This window comes from Crinia signifera, chromosome 9, assembly GCF_055691185.1.
Source record: "Crinia signifera chromosome 9, ASM5569118v1, whole genome shotgun sequence".
In the NCBI taxonomy this organism is placed as follows: Eukaryota; Metazoa; Chordata; class Amphibia; order Anura; family Myobatrachidae; genus Crinia; species Crinia signifera.
Window position 1 is genome coordinate 30,756,015 of NC_139225.1, and position 16,215 is coordinate 30,772,229.

Consider the following 16,215-nt stretch of genomic DNA (forward strand, 5'->3'; position numbering starts at 1 on the left):
CCCCTTCTATAGCCTAACCCTCACCTTCACCCCTGGTGCCTAACCCTAACCTTCCCCCTAATGTCTCACCTTAACCTCCCCTTCTATAACCTAACCCTCCCTTCACCCCTAGTGCCTAACCCTAACCTTCCCCCTAGTGCCTAACCCTATCCTCCCCTTCTATAGCTTAACCCTCACCTTCACCCCTAGAGCCTATCCCTAACCTTCCCCCTAGTGCCTCACCCTACCCTCCCCTTCTATAGCCTAACCTTCACTTCCCCCCAGTACCTAACCCTTACCTTCCCCCTAGTGCCAAACCCTATCCTCCCCTTCTATAGCTTAACCCTCACCTTCACCCCTAGTGCCTATCCCTAACCTTCCCCCTAGTGCCTAACCCTATCCTCCCCTTCTATAGCCTAACCCTCAACTTCACCCCTGGTGCCTAACCCTAACCTTCCCCCTAGTGCCTTACCATAACCTCCCCTTCTATAGCCTAACCCTCACCTTCACCCCTGGTGCCTAACCCTAACCTTCCCCCTAATGTCTCACCTTAACCTCCCCTTCTATAGCCTAACCCTCCCTTCACCCCTAGTGCCTAACCCTAACCTTCCCCCTAGTGCCTAACCCTATCCTCCCCTTCTATAGCTTAACCCTCACCTTCACCCCTAGAGCCTATCCCTAACCTTCCCCCTAGTGCCTCACCCTACCCTCCCCTTCTATAGCCTAACCTTCACTTCCCCCCAGTACCTAACCCTTACCTTCCCCCTAGTGCCTAACCCTAACCTTCCACCTAGTGCCTACCCATATCCTCCCCTTCTATAGCTTAACCCTCACCTTCACCCCTAGAGCCTATCCCTAACCTTCCCCCTAGTGCCTTGCCTTAACCTGCCCTTCTGTAGCCTAACCCTTATATTGACATTCTGCAGGTGCTGACTAGATCGACTCAACATATGTCTGAATGTTGGCAGTATGGCTACATCCAATATCATTTGCACGGTTCCTATGATATTCATGTATATTCACCACAAATCTATAATTGCCTCTCAACAATCTGCACAGATGACACCATAGAAAAGCAAGCCAGTTTGTCAATTCAATTAACCCTTTAACTGCCAACATCTCTGTGAGAGACGTTTAAAATACCTGCAAAAAAATTCCAGCGTCGCTCACATTTGTTATATAAACTCAAATAAAAAAAGATTGTGTAAAAAAGATTATATTTCCTATATAAGGTAACATTACAGGTCATTATGATGAATACAAATGTTTTCTTGGCAATTGTATAATGACACATTCACTTGGCACTCAAAGGGTAAAAGATTACCTTAACGTCAAATGGAATACATACAAATGCAACCGGCATTTTAATAAGATAGTATTTAATAAGAATGCAAAGAAAGAAAACGGGTGCTTTGTGCTGGTGTTTAATAAGGCGCTAGGCTGGAGAGTGTGAAGGGGGCAGGGGAGTTCCATATATTATTGAAGCTACACTCAGAAGTGGTTAAGCTGAAATTTGAGCATCATCATCGGTGTTCTGTCATGTGGTTGCCATGGAAACTAGGGACCAGCAGCATCCAGCCTGTGAGGGGTCCCCAGGGATAGCAAAGCGAGAGGAGGGGATGCCCTAAAACTAGCAGCTCATAGACTGGTGGGGGGGATGTGCAGACGGGGAATCTCTGCCTTCAGGTGTAGATATAAACCTTCTCACTGATTGCTGAGGCTTCCGGCTTGACATGGGTTAAATACGAGTACATTTTCCTGTAATGTAAGATAATCCCTGAGCCTCCAAGTGAAAAGACGTTATTACATAGAGTAGTGGAGCATGCATACGTTGCGATGCACAGTTGTAGGCATGTATGAGGTACAGTTATTTTATATGTATAATTGTAAGCCTGCTCAAAGCCAATGCTTCGAAAGCTAGTCTGCTACCTTGTGATTGCCTCTGTGTATGTAGTTTCACTCTCTGCCAATAGATGGCACTGTTTCGGAGACACACAAACGGACACTAGAAATATATATCTATATATGTATATGATAATTACCATTTTACTGTAATAAATGCGATTGTGCGCAGCTTGGTGATGTTTGGCGTCACATCCCTATTATTTGAGCTGCTCCTTATGGATAATAAGGACCACTGCTAGCTGGGTACCAGGGGTGACACTATGGGCCTTATTCTGATCGGTGCGGCCGGATCCGAATATGCGGCCAGGACCGTGTGTGCGAAACCCCGCCTTCCATACGGATCGCCAACTCCGTCCGTACGCGGTAAGAAGCTGGCCGAACGGACCGCACGTGTATTTTTCATGGAATACGCCTCCTCCATCTCAGGGAACCTCCCCCATCATTCGATGGTCGCAGACCATCGAATGCAGGACCGAGTGCTCCACCAGCTCCCGCAACCTCAGACCACACGGACATTTTTCCGTGCAAAAGCAGGGATCTGGGCGGGCAGCTGACATCCGGCGATGTCATATGTCCGCCCCCCTACACGTGCGTCACGGCCGCATTACCATACGTACGCCCAGCGTTTGCAACGACCATGAAACGTGGGGCGTATGCATATGGTAATGAGCCCAAATACCCCTTCACGCCCCTCTCCACCCCCTGTTCGGAGTGTTCACATTTCATGCTGGATTTGGCCGTACGCCCCGCTCGCACATGCGCAGAGACGCCTCTGCACATGCGCAGACACAAAACATCGGCGGACCGACCGCACGCGGACATTACCGCACCAACCAGAATAAGGGCCTATGTGACTTCTACCTCCGAGAAGTGTATGGTGGCCCTGAAGATGAGACTATTCTTTGTGATCCGGTTCCTAGCCACGATGCCGGTCCGCATTACCATTTTATTCTTTGCCCATATTCCAGAAGAAAAATCAGTGGAGATATTGGTTGTGGACAGTGGCGGCGCAGTCCAAAATTCAAATAGGGGCGTCACACCCATTGCCAACCTAAATGTTGCCAGACATCGCCGCCCGGGTTTCTGGCAGTTGGTATCTCCCACAACAACAAGAGCAGGATAATGTAGATCAGGCATGTCCAAACTGTGGCCCTCCAGCTGTTGTGAAACTACAAGTCCCAGCATGCCTTTCCAGAGTTTTGTTATTAGGGAATGCTAAAACTATGGCAAGGCATGCTGGTATGTGTAGTTTCATAACAGCTGGAGGGCCACAGTTTGGACATGCCTGATGTAGATGCTTGCCAACCTTGCCATTGTCGACCTAATGCTTGTATTGTTCCGACTCTGTCGACTTTAGCCGTGTCAACCTATTTCATGTGTCGACTTAAACCATGTCGACCTAAGCATCCATATCCCTGTCTATCTATCTAATCATTCGATTTATTAAGACGACACCTCCAATTATATTTTCTGTGTAACTGGACAGTGAATTCAGCTTGTGACATAAATCAGTTTTACTGATCAGATATTAATATTCACAGTGACTACCCCGGCCCCCATAGGGAACACCAACTCCATTCTCCGACCCTTTCTGTCGGGTGTGCGGCTCGGTCCACTGAGCACATTAACTGAGTAACGCAGGAACGCAGAGTCCACGTACTGCTGAGGTTCCAGGTCTATAGAGTCTGCCCCAATCGCCTCTGGCTCACCACCGTAACAGACACAGATAGCTCCTGGTTTGTGGAATCCAGCTCCGGTGGTGCAGAATCAGAACCCCCAACTGTCTACAGCTAGTACTATGTCTGCGCCTGCAATATTTATATCTATATACCAGGTGTATTCTGCTCAAGGGAGATGGTGTATCATGGGACAGATGTCTTCTGCATCTGTCAGAAAGCATCACAGCTCATTACTGAGCTCCCTACTGAGTTACAGATGGGAGTCACCCCAAGAACACGCAGGGTTTGCAGACCGTGCAGCTGGTTCAGGCCTGGATGCAATGTGGCTGCAGTTGTGGGTAGCCACGGGTGTCAGATTTACTACCTGATGCCCTTGCTGGATTACAAGCAGGAAGTCGCACCACCCGCCGAGTGTACACCAGCCGCGGTATCTGAGTGTCACCATTTGTATTGGCTTCAGCCCCACGTGCTAGGTGCAATGTATCACAAGCAGGTTCCCCCTTGTCGTGCATGGGTTTAATAATCACAACCTTGGAGCAGACACTTGGAACTGGATTTGGGTTATTTTAGTAAAAAAAAAATCTACGTTCAAAAGGCCTGCATACCTCCCAACTGTCCCGTTTACCGCGGCAACGTCCCGGTTTTTGTGGAAGTTCCCACGTCCCTGCCGGGGCTGGCAGTTTCCCGAGGATGGGGAGTTGGGAGTCCCCCCTGTCAGTTGCTGAGCGGCGCTAAATAGACGCTGTGCACATGCACACAGCATCTATTCCCACAGTCAGAGGGGCTAAGGGCATGGCTAGAGGCTCACATAGCCTCTCTGTCATGTCCCCAAAGCAGTAAAATGGGGGTGTGGCCTCACTTGATGGTGCAATGCCCATTTCTCGACAAGCCACACCCACTATATTACAGTGCCTTTGTCCCTCTTCACCAGAACTAGAAGTTAGGAGGTGATTCGGCTTTTTTTTTAGCAAAGCACAAAATCACACAGCGGGGCAAACCCATACTGCACTGCAGGGGCGGCTGATGTAACATATGTAAACAGTTACATTTAGGTGGGTTGTGGTCAAACTGAAATCTAAATTGCGGTGTAAGAATAAAGGAGCCAGTATTTACCCTGCACAGAAACAAAATAACTCACTCAAATCTAACTCTCTGTGCACCTGTAACATCCGCCCCACGGTTTTGCCCACGTGTGCGTTTTGTTGCTATGCTAACAACGCTGAATCAAAGTCCATCCTATAATGTTGTGTTCTGTGTTACTAATGAGTGATACACTTCATCAGTAACTGCTGACCTTTCTGTTCTTGTGTACATTCAGACATCCTACGCCAGCATTGTCTGTGGCATACTGCAGCTAATTTGCATAAAATTGGGCCACTCAATAAGTGGCTGTGTGTGTGTGTGTGTATATATATATATATATATATATATACTGTATATATATATATATATACACACACACACTCATACACACAAGCAAACCAGCATTTGCATTGTTAACTTCTTTCTCTTGGTTACAAAATCCCTGATCCCGTATTCCGTTCCTCCCTATGTCAGCAGTTCCCCTGCCGTCTTGCCCAGGAGGTTTTGTAATGAAGACTCTGAGATTGTGCTGAGCCGCATTGTAATGCATACACTACCCCTCATGCCCTGCTCCTGATTAAACAGAAGATGCCAGCTAGCATCCTGTGCGTGTCTCTCCCCAGCCAACACTGTCACATTGCATCTAGTAGCACGTCTCGCTTCTGCTCGGAACGTCAGCATAATGCGAGGATCACTTGTTTGTTACCTTTCACTGCAGACTTTGTGTGTGCGGTACAGATGTGTGACATCATGCCCACTACTGTCACCCGGTCCCTCATCTCCAGTCCCTTGTCTCCTGCCTCTCGTCTCATCCCTTTCCATCCTAATAGCTCTGAGCTGTCATTTGCCTCATTAAACTCATGTGATGATGGAGCCTCCTTGCCAATCACTCTCCACTTTATTCAGATTTATCTCTGGCTTAGGTGTGACAGCCGCGTGCAGCAGAATACAGGGGATGACACCTGCTAGTGTACAATCAGAGGTATGCGATCAGTCAGCTAGCACGCAGCATAGGAGCCCAGACAGCTGTCTTTGATGCTAGGTTTGGGGAAGCTGATGCGGTACTGAATGCAGAATTGTGTGCACCGTTGCGGCAGGGATAGCATACTTCCACATAAAGGTAATCTGGAGGATCCGGTCCAGGTTTTAGTGCAGTAGCAGCAGCACAGAAACTAATGCGATCCGGCTGGGCTGATTATCAGCACCTGTGCTCTCCTGATATAAGTGTTCCCAGGCAGGGGTGTAACTAGATATTCGTAGGCCCCATAGCAAAAGTTTGTAAGGGCCCCCTATTTAGCAACTGATGGTGATAAATGTATGGAAAACATACTACTTAGATGGTTAAGATGGGCCCCCTTCAGCTCTGGGCCCCATAGCAGCTGCACCCCTTGCACCTAAGGTAGTTACGCCGTTGTTTCCAGGGCACAGGGTCAGGGCTTCTGATGGTGGAACAGCTGCCCAGGTGATAGGTCAGGGTGTGGGCTACAGTAGGGATCAATGGAACATACAGTACTGAAGAGTTTGTATTATGCTGTGACATTGGGCCTGATTGAAATGTGGTTGCCAGTCTCTTGTTTTCATTGTTTCGGGGTCCGCGAGATATGGGGTGCCCGGGAGACCAGTGTGAGTGCAGAGTCACTTTAATGATAACTATATCAACGATGACGTGATGACGGACAACCCGCGGGTAAACACTGTACGATATTGTTAGCTATATGCAGTCACTGACGATATCATCAGGTTGGACTGCATGTGCAGACTATAGGGGTTATCATTAAGAATCAGTGGTAGCTCGCATCGATAACGATATAGTGGGTACACACTGAACGATATGCACGATGATGTCACTGACGGCATAGTTTTTGTGCATATAGTTCATGCAAGTTGTGTATGGTTTAAGATTAAGGGGTACAATTACAAAGATGGGGGATCTTGTGAAGATGGGATGTTGCCCATAGCAACCAATCAGTTTCTACTTCTTATTTATTTTGCACCTTCTAGAAGATAATAGATAGGATTTGATTGGTTGCTAAGGACAACATCCCGTCTTCAATAGAACTCCCATATTAGTACATTTACCCCTAAGTGTGCTTCTGGGAGCAGAACATGTTTCCAAAATTGCAGGGTCCAATTGGTAAATTTTCTTAGGTGCAAATGTTCAAACTGACATATTCATTGAAATCTTTAGACAGCTTTAGAAAAAGCGATTATCACAGAGATAGAGAGAGTTCTAGCAGTGCCGTTTATCACAGCCCGGCTCTCAGGATTATCTCTTCTGCTGTGCGGTCTGAGGACAGACTGTGCTAAATATGCCTATGCTGCAGTAGGCAGGGCAGTAGAGAGCCTGGTCAGGCCCAGGTACTTTCCAAGGGGCGTGGCCTAACTGTGAAAGGTGTGGCCATGCACCATTAGGATAAAATAGAGAAAAAAAATAGCACTTTAAGCCCCTCCCTTCCCACACTGCAGCCCAGCACACAGCAGTATGTGCTGGGTTGAGAAGAGCTGCTGCAGATGCCGCTGCTACAAGTCAGATAATGGGGGGGCGACTGGATCCCTCCATCAGGTAATTAGTAGCGCCCCCCCCGCCCCCTCTGCATTCCTAGCAGTAGGTGTCGGGTGTATTATAGATACCTCCTTGTGCCTTCTGAGCAAACCACAGGATACAAGATGATGTCCAATCTTTCAGTCTTCAGGGGGAGAAAATCTTCATCCAAATATGCAGAAACTGCTTCCGCACGCCCTCATTGTCTAAAACCTTTGCCAGCACCACCTCATTGCAAAGAGCCAAAGGCCTGTCAATCGGACTATGAATCTGGCCCTAAATATTACTTGCCTACTCTCCCGGAATGGCCGCAAAATCAGTTGTCACTCCCGGCGACCCGGAAAAGTGGGCAATTCCCCCGCATTCCTATCACCCTTGCAAACACGCCCCGCTCAAGTAGGTGGGACAATGTCACCGTTCTTACTGAATCAGCACATTGTAGTCCAGTTCCTCGCCTTACATTGTAAAGGGTGGGATGGGCAATGAATCACGGAGGGCGTGGCCACAATGAAATAATCACATCTCCACTCCCCCCAGACCACCTCTTTTCCAGACCTATGCCTCCTGTTGCACCTCCCACTGGAAGGGAGGCGCTATAAGGTTGGCTAGTATGCCCTAAATTAAGCCCTGAAATGTTATTGACCACTGAATTCTCTTTTTTGTATCCTATACCCCTTTCAGACAGAAAAATCCTAAAAACCCAGGTATTTCCCGGATACAAAAACCCAGGTAGAACTAGGCAGCAAGGAGCTGACCCCCTTTCACACGGGAGCAAAAACCCGGGTATTTCCCGTGTCGACCCCTTTCACACAGAAGCCGGATTTTTCCTGCAAAACTCTGTGTGTCATAAGAAAAGGACATTTTTAAAGGCACACAGAGATGAGATCATGAAAAGTGGGAGGTGTCTGCTCACTGCATTGCATTAAACATTAAACATTGCATTCAACGGATCTTCTCATCTTTCCAATGTGCCATGGCCATTTAGTGCTGCGCTGCACGCCACTGCCACTCCCGCTCAGCCAATCAGGGAAGCTGTAAAGATCAGCCAATCACGCAGCGCCATGATTTTTCAATAGTCGGGAGAAAAACACGGGTCGGACCCTTTCACACAGCCGCAAACACGTGTCTGACACAGGAAAAACCCAGGTAAATACCTGGGTCGAAGTCCTGGAACTTTAGACCCGTGTTGACCCTTTCAGACAGAAGAAAAACCCGGATCGACACGGCAAGAGCAGGGAAATTCCCGGGTCTTTTTTTCTGTCTGAAAGGGGTATTTTTCCATAGCCCATGGTGTACATGCAGACTAGACCAATGCACTGGAGCAGGTAGTATTACCATTGTGAAACCTCTTTACAGTACCTCCTGTATGTAGATCCGTCAGGATGGCGTGTGATTGCAGTCTGTGTATCTGGATGGGGTTATCCTGCTCCCTTACCACATGCCTTCCGCTTGTTCTAAAATCCCTTCTAAGCGCAGTGTTAGCCTGGAGGATTAGCCGCACAATTGGATCTATAGGGGGTTTTACTGTAATCCTTGGGAAGTAGTAACTATTAGGCCAATTTATATCAGCCGCTGTTTGCCCTCAGTTATTCCCTCACTCACTGTGATAGATACAAACAATTCTCTGCAGTCAGTGATACCTATTTCCTATAATATAATAGAAAGTAAGTATGGTGTAACTACAGTATCAAATACCTTCCCAATGTCCACTGAATGCTTGTGTCGAACTTGCGACACTGTCGACCTTAGCTATGTCGACCTATTTCAGGTGTCAACCTAAGCCCTGTCAACCTTCAGTAGTCGACCTAATGTATGTTGTCCTCCATTGAGTCGACCCTATGACCCATACCCGCCAGTATGTCGGTAATCCTGACGTCTCACGGAGAGATGAGAGACGAAACAGATACATACCCCGCCCCCTCCATCTGAATAATTCAGGCCAGCAGCTGTCCACTAGGACCCTGACTCCGACTGCAGCTATTTCTGGCCATTTATTCAATTATTTACCTCAGAAGAAGTTGGAAACGGCGTCCAGAGAGATGCTAAAGATTTTACCCTCCTACAAATCCGTTTCCTGCCTGTAGCTGCAGATTCAAATCTCAGACGTAATACGGACTATTAGCAACTGACCATGAAACAGACAAAGCGCTCTGATGTGTTGTCCTCGCCACCGACGCACGACTTCGCTATAGCAACATCTCACTCCCAGGCACTGGAACACACACACACAAAGAACACTGCTACCGTGAATATATAACAATCTCTGAAACATATGTGAAAAGCAGTGATGTCACCACTTACATGCGCTTACCAGTGATGTCATTTGTACCACATGAAATTCCTGAAAGCAAAACTCTTTAGTTACTGTAGTTTCTACAGGGCATCTTGAGGGTCATTCAGGTGCGGTTGTTCTTCCTACTCCTGTTGCAATGATATGCTGCATGCAGTTGCTATTATATTATATTAGGCGAAAGTACGCCCGCTGCAATTGCATCAGTTGCATATGGCGTCGCATTATAGCAGAAACATCTCGCGGGACGCACAAGCCTCCCCAGTAAGTGTTATCGCAGCTGCTAATGCATGAACTGCCTGAAAATGCCATCAGAATGGCCATAACGCTCCTGCGTTTGCCCGACCACTCCCCTTTACCACATCCAAACGCTGACTGACTCCTGTCTCTCACTGCCACCGCATGTGCACTCCGTATCAGACGCATGCGCACTGCGAAAGCATTGGTTAATAGGCTTTCAGGGCATAAATGTCCCATAAGCTTGTGAGTAAGGTGTGAGGAAAGTCACAAGTCCTAATATCACTACTGGCCATCCTATGGTGTGCTTTTGTGCGGTAACAATGTATGAGGACTGAGACGTCCACCTCAAGCATCCCCAGATGCTCCAATCAGGATTCTTTGTTGGCACTTAAGCGACACACCAGCATAACAGTATCTTCAGATTAGGGATGGCCATTGGTGCAGTCACCATGGATGGCTGCCACTGATGGCGATTCTGCATCCAGACATCGATAGTTAAAAACTATGTAATGGACAACCATCCATAGTTTTAGCTATCGATGGTTATCCACAGGCCAATCAGAACGTGGGGGCGGGGCTTCTTGGATTTCAGGGGCGGAACTATGTTCCGTGCCTCTGCACCTTGAAGAAAAGGAAAAAAAGAAACATCATTTCTACTATGCCATCGATGTAGGGAAATCATCTGGTTCTCCCCCATCGATGGAAAAAGTTTTCGACATCGGCCATAAACCATCAATGATTTTGAATCATCGATGGCCATCCCTACTTCAGATAAGACTATCTGCCTTGCGATACGTGAACGCGCATCGGGATCGCAAGCAGATCGCAAGGATTAAAACCCTTGCGATCTGCATGCGATGCCGACACGATGTTGACTATATCATCAACATCAGAAGGCATATCTCACCATCTGTACACACTATAACAAAGATATTAAGTTCTTATATATATCTTCCATACTGTATATACCCCCCAGCTGGATGGGGGGGCCGGAAGGTAGTCACTCCTGGCATACTGTATATAGAGGAGGCACCAGCATGGACAGCCACAGCCCCCTGATCAGATCAAATGAAGGGTTTCAATCAACATCCTTAAATATATAGTCCTTCTGCTCCCTGGAGAATCCTAGTGCAGGTTCAATCAAAGTGCAAGGAGGCAGGCCAGGAGCAAAGGAGCGGTTAACCCAGGTGGAGGTGCAGGATGAGGAGGGGCATGGGCCAGCAAGAGGATGGATAGGAGGAAGCCAGTGGGCAAGGAGGAAGAGGGAGGCGGAGCAGAACCAGCACCTCTTTGACCAACTTGTTAAATTAAAATTATGGGGCTAATTTATCAATGAGTGATAAAATTCATTGGGATTAATAAAACGTTCGGTTGGGCGGTTTTTCCAGCGATCGGTAAGCAGCGAATTTCTCTGCTTAGAGAGCCAAACTGAATTAGGCCCTATATTTGGCCAATTTTGCCAATTGCTTCTGTCTGATTCTGTAAATTGTTGTTGCACCCATTTCCTTACACGTATATTTTACAAAAAACGTATTAACAAGCTGAACGTTCTTTTTCTATTAGGCGTGAAATCCATTTGTCTTCATTCACGCCATTGCTAAGTTGTCCTACTTTTTCGAAGTGGCTCTTGTTTGCCAAGCAAAAAAAAAAAAAAAACAACAACTTGAAACCCATTAGCAAGAATCAGTCCAGGCCCCCATTAATTTTTAAATAGTGGCTGCAGAGAACATATGGTAGAAAGTACAGATTTTAGAGGACAGCTGGCTGGCTCGTCCAGTCTCTCAGATTTCCTAACAATCGTGATATTAACATACTGTAGGGTTTTTGTCTCTTGATCCTCGATCACTAATGACTATCCTGCCTTGTTATATTTCTGCTCCCCGACCCTCTGCACTTACCAATTTTTTAGGTTCGTTTCTCTCAAAATGTTCACCGCTTGCAATTTCCTGTAATTGGTTTAATACAGAAGACACTGTAGTATTGTCATTTTGTACATCTATGTTTTGATTTTATGTTTTTCTTTATGTACTGCAGCTTGACACTTGGGGTTCCAGAATGATTCACTGTGATACTTGGGATTCTGGAATGATGCACACTGATACTTGGGATTCTGGAAGGATTCACACTGAAACTGGGGTTCCAGAATGCTTCACAATGACACTGGGGTTCCAGAATGATGCACACTCATACTTGGGATTCTGGAATGATGCACACTGATACTTGGGATTCTGGAAGGATTCACACTGAAACTGGGGTTCCAGAATGATTCACAATGACACTGGGGTCTCAGAATGATGCACACTGATACTTGGGATTCTGGAATGATGCACACTGATACTTGGGATTCTGGAATGATTCACACTGACACTGGGGTCTCAGAATGATGCACACTGATACTGCGGTTTCCAGAATGATGCACACTGATACTGCGGTTTGCAGAATGATGCACACTGATACTTGGGATTCCAGAATGACGCACACTGGCACTTGGGATTCTGGAATAATGCACACTGACACTTGGGATTCTAGAATGATGCAGATTGACACTTGGGATTCTGGAATGATGCACACTGAAACTGGGGTTCCAGAATGATTCACAATGACACTGGGGTCTCAGAATGATGCACACTGATACTTGGGATTCTGGAATGATGCACACTGATACTTGGGATTCTGGAATGATTCACACTGACACTGGGGTCTCAGAATGATCCACACTGATACTGCGGTTTCCAGAATGATGCACACTGATACTGCGGTTTGCAGAATGATGCACACTGATACTTGGGATTCCAAAATGACGCACACTGGCACTTGGGATTCTGGAATGATGCACACTGACACTTGGGATTCTAGAATGATGCACACTGACACTTGGGATTCTGGAATGATGCACACTGAATTCTGGAACGATGCTGAGTGGCACTTGGGATTCTGAAATGAATCTCGGTGCTACTTGGAGTTCTGGAATGATGCTCAGTGTTACTTTGGGGTTCTGGAATGAGGCTCAGTGACGCCTGGGGTTCTGGAATGAGGCTCAATGACACTTGGAATTCTGGAATGAGGCTCAGTGACACTTGAGAATGAAGAACAATGACATGTCAGCACTCGATTAATGATATAAAACAATGTACACTTATACTTGGAGTCCTAGAAAAATGGTAAAGTGGGACTTGGTATCGCAGAACGATGGTCCTAGAAAAATGGTAAACTGCCACTTGTGGTACCATCTGAATACCATTGTCCTATATCTTGATATCTACTTAGTCTTGTGTGACCAAATTATGTACAGATCTGGTCTCTTCTGTTATAGCGGATCAACAGTGTCTAGATTGACAGTAACGAAAAATAGACGCAAGCGTTAATTCAACGGAAACTTTATCGTAAGTTACTAGGTCAACATGACTTTATCACTTTTTTTGGTGTCTATAATCTAACTCTATGCCCACTTGGATGTAAAGTATGAACCAAGTCAGGCTAAAGCAAAAAAAAACATGAAAAACTTGTCAACCTTTGACTGTCGATCATGTTCCAGTCAGCCTAATGCTTTTGTCTATCTTTCATTTCTGTTGATCTAGACGCTGCTGACTATCTTTAGGCGTCTAACTAGACGCACTTGACCAAGAGTTGACCACGTTATTGTCGATGTAGATGCCGTCAATCCGTCGACCAGATACGTTCTGGTCACCCAGCTACATGTGTCCTTAGAAAGATAATATTCTCTCTGAAGTCTCATGTATCTGGCCCCTCCCCCAGCATATGTCAGGGTGACAATATAAAGTGCCACCAATTAACAGTCCTCTCAGTACTTAGTGTTTGTGTTTCTTGCTGAGTTTTTGGGATGGGGGAGCCTGGTTTCTGGAGATAGATCAATACTGTTGTCTGTGAACAGACACTCGATATTCTGCTTTATAGAAATTCAATGCAAGAAGCCAACATGACCTCAGCATTGATAATGTGCTACAAACAACTATCTCATGTGAGCTGTGACAGTATGGTAAAAATCCACATTTATTTACATGTTCAGGCTACAGTCCAGTATGATTGTTTCACCTATGTATTATGGTTCTGGTTGACATATTCTACCATCTATGTGTCATGGTTCTGATTGGCAGATTGTTTTGTGCCATGCTTCTCATTGGCTTTGAGTTCTGGTCATTGTTGTTTAATTGTAACAAGTCACTGTCCCTTGGGGGTGGGAATCTTATGAAAACTTGTGCAATAATGACAGAACTTGATTGACTGTTATTGCCATTTGCACCTCATTAATTTGTTCTTGTCTTCATTAATGTCTCTCTTGCCTGCACATAAATGATCCTGAGGGCTGGCATCCTATGCAGAGATAGAGAGATGCACGTGTCATTGTCCTGTGCTGTTGTTGTGCTCTGTGTCATCTGCCCTATGTAGCCTTTTTGTATTTCTTTTCAAGAAGTTGGGTCACATTGACAATCATCTTGGAAATATGGAGGTGTAGTGGATTAAACAATGATGTCCGATAATATACATATGTATGCATCATCTCTTTAATAGGAAATTAAGGGCCCTATTCAGACATGATCGCAGGGCCACCCCCAGACTCCTACTTCCTGTCAATCATCTTGGGAATGGCGTGCGGATAGAAATAGTAGCAGGACTTCATCGCAGGATGGCTTCACGCATGCGTACTGCAAACCATACACATACGCAGTGTATCGATAATCAGCCGCTGTATGAATTCGCAGCCGTGCTGAATCGTCCCTAAGTTTCTACTAGGATTCAGATCCATTCTAAAGAGAACAGTAATGTTGGGGTCTATGTCAGAAATAGCAAAGTCAATGAACAGCGGTTGGTTTATTACCTGGTTTAATATTCTTAATGGGTAGATGGAACCATTGGTCATCCAGAAGCTCAACTGCTGCGATCTATCTATCTATCTATCTATCTATCTATCTATCTATCTATCTATCTATCATTGATGGAGATAGATTAGATAGATAGATAGAATCGCAGTTGAGCATCTGGATGACCAATGGTAGATAGATAGATAGATTAGATATGTTAGATAGATAGATAGATAAGAATCATGGGTCTTCAAACTGTGGCCCTCCAGATGTTGTGAAACTACATATCCCAGCATGCCTTGCCACAGTTTTAACACTCCCTTTTAGCAAAACTGTGGCAAGGCATGCTGGAATTTGTAGTTTCACAACATCTCGAGGGCCACAGTTTGAAGACCCATGGATAAGATAGATAGATAGATAGATAGATAGATAGATAGATAGATAGATGAGATCGCAGCAGTTGAGCATCTGGATGACCAATGGTAGATAGATAGATAGATAGATAGATAGATAGATAGATAGATAGATAGATAGATAGATAACATAGTTAGATTAGATAGATAGATAGATAACATAGATAGATAGATAGATAACATAGTTAGATTAGATAGATAGATAGATAGATAACATAGATAGATAGATAGATAACATAGTCAGATTAGATAGATAGATAGATAACATAGATAGATAGATAGATAGATAGATAGATAGATGAGATCGCAGCAGTTGAGCATCTGGATGACCAATGGTAGATAGATAGATAGATAACATAGTTAGATTAGATAGATAGATAGATAGATAGATAGATAGATGAGATCGCAGCAGTTGAGCATCTGGATGACCAATGGTAGATAGATAGACCAATAGATAGATACTGATAGATGTTTTATGACGGCTCATATGTATCAAGCTTCAAAAAGTGATAAAGTGTCATTTTTGAAACCCAACCTATAACATGGCAGTTGGGAGCTGATTGGCTGGCTGTTCACTCTCCACTTTATCACTTTTTGAAGCTTGATACATCTCACCCTCAATGTCTCTAGCTCCTGAAAGGTGTATCGGTTGGATCTGACTATTTTTTAAAGATACTTCTGCTGCGATCCGGATCTGTTTGGTGATTTTATCAATGGGAACCCACGTCAGCCTGCTGTGTATCATCCATGCGCTGACTCCAGTTTTATAGCTAGGAAAGTGCATTAGCGAGATGTTATTGAGGGCATGTGGTGAGTGCCTGATCTCAGCTGGCACCCCGAGCTCTCAGTAATTTGCCCAGCCTTCCTCATCTCCAAGGGAGACTCGCTCTGTCTGGCAGACTGCGTCTCTCAGGAGAAGCCGAGCCTTTTTTTTTTTGTTCCATAATTAAAGAGATCTGTTTTCTTTCATAGATTCTTGTATGTAGCACAGGGCAGATTGAGGAGGAGGCAGCCAGCGTGAGTGCACCCATCCTCCACATTACAATGCAATGTGCCCTTACCCTCACATCTGCATCGTGTCATCTTATGGAAGTGACATGACAGTATCTCTGAACTTTAGAGTCACAGGTATTAAGCACAGGGGCTAATGCATGACGGTGGAATGGCCAGAGGTTTTTTAACTTCAAAGTGAACCAATTATACTGAGTATGTGTGTGTGTGTGTGGGGGGGGGGGGGGGGGGGGGTGGTTCTAGCACTACAGAT

General features: G+C 45.6%; 1 protein-coding gene across 3 annotated transcripts in view; it reads left to right on the top strand.

Annotated features, from left to right (window-relative positions):
* The window catches only part of L1CAM (L1 cell adhesion molecule), a 178,442-nt gene that overhangs the window by 76,333 nt on the left and 85,894 nt on the right, over positions 1-16,215 (top strand). The window lies entirely within an intron of this gene.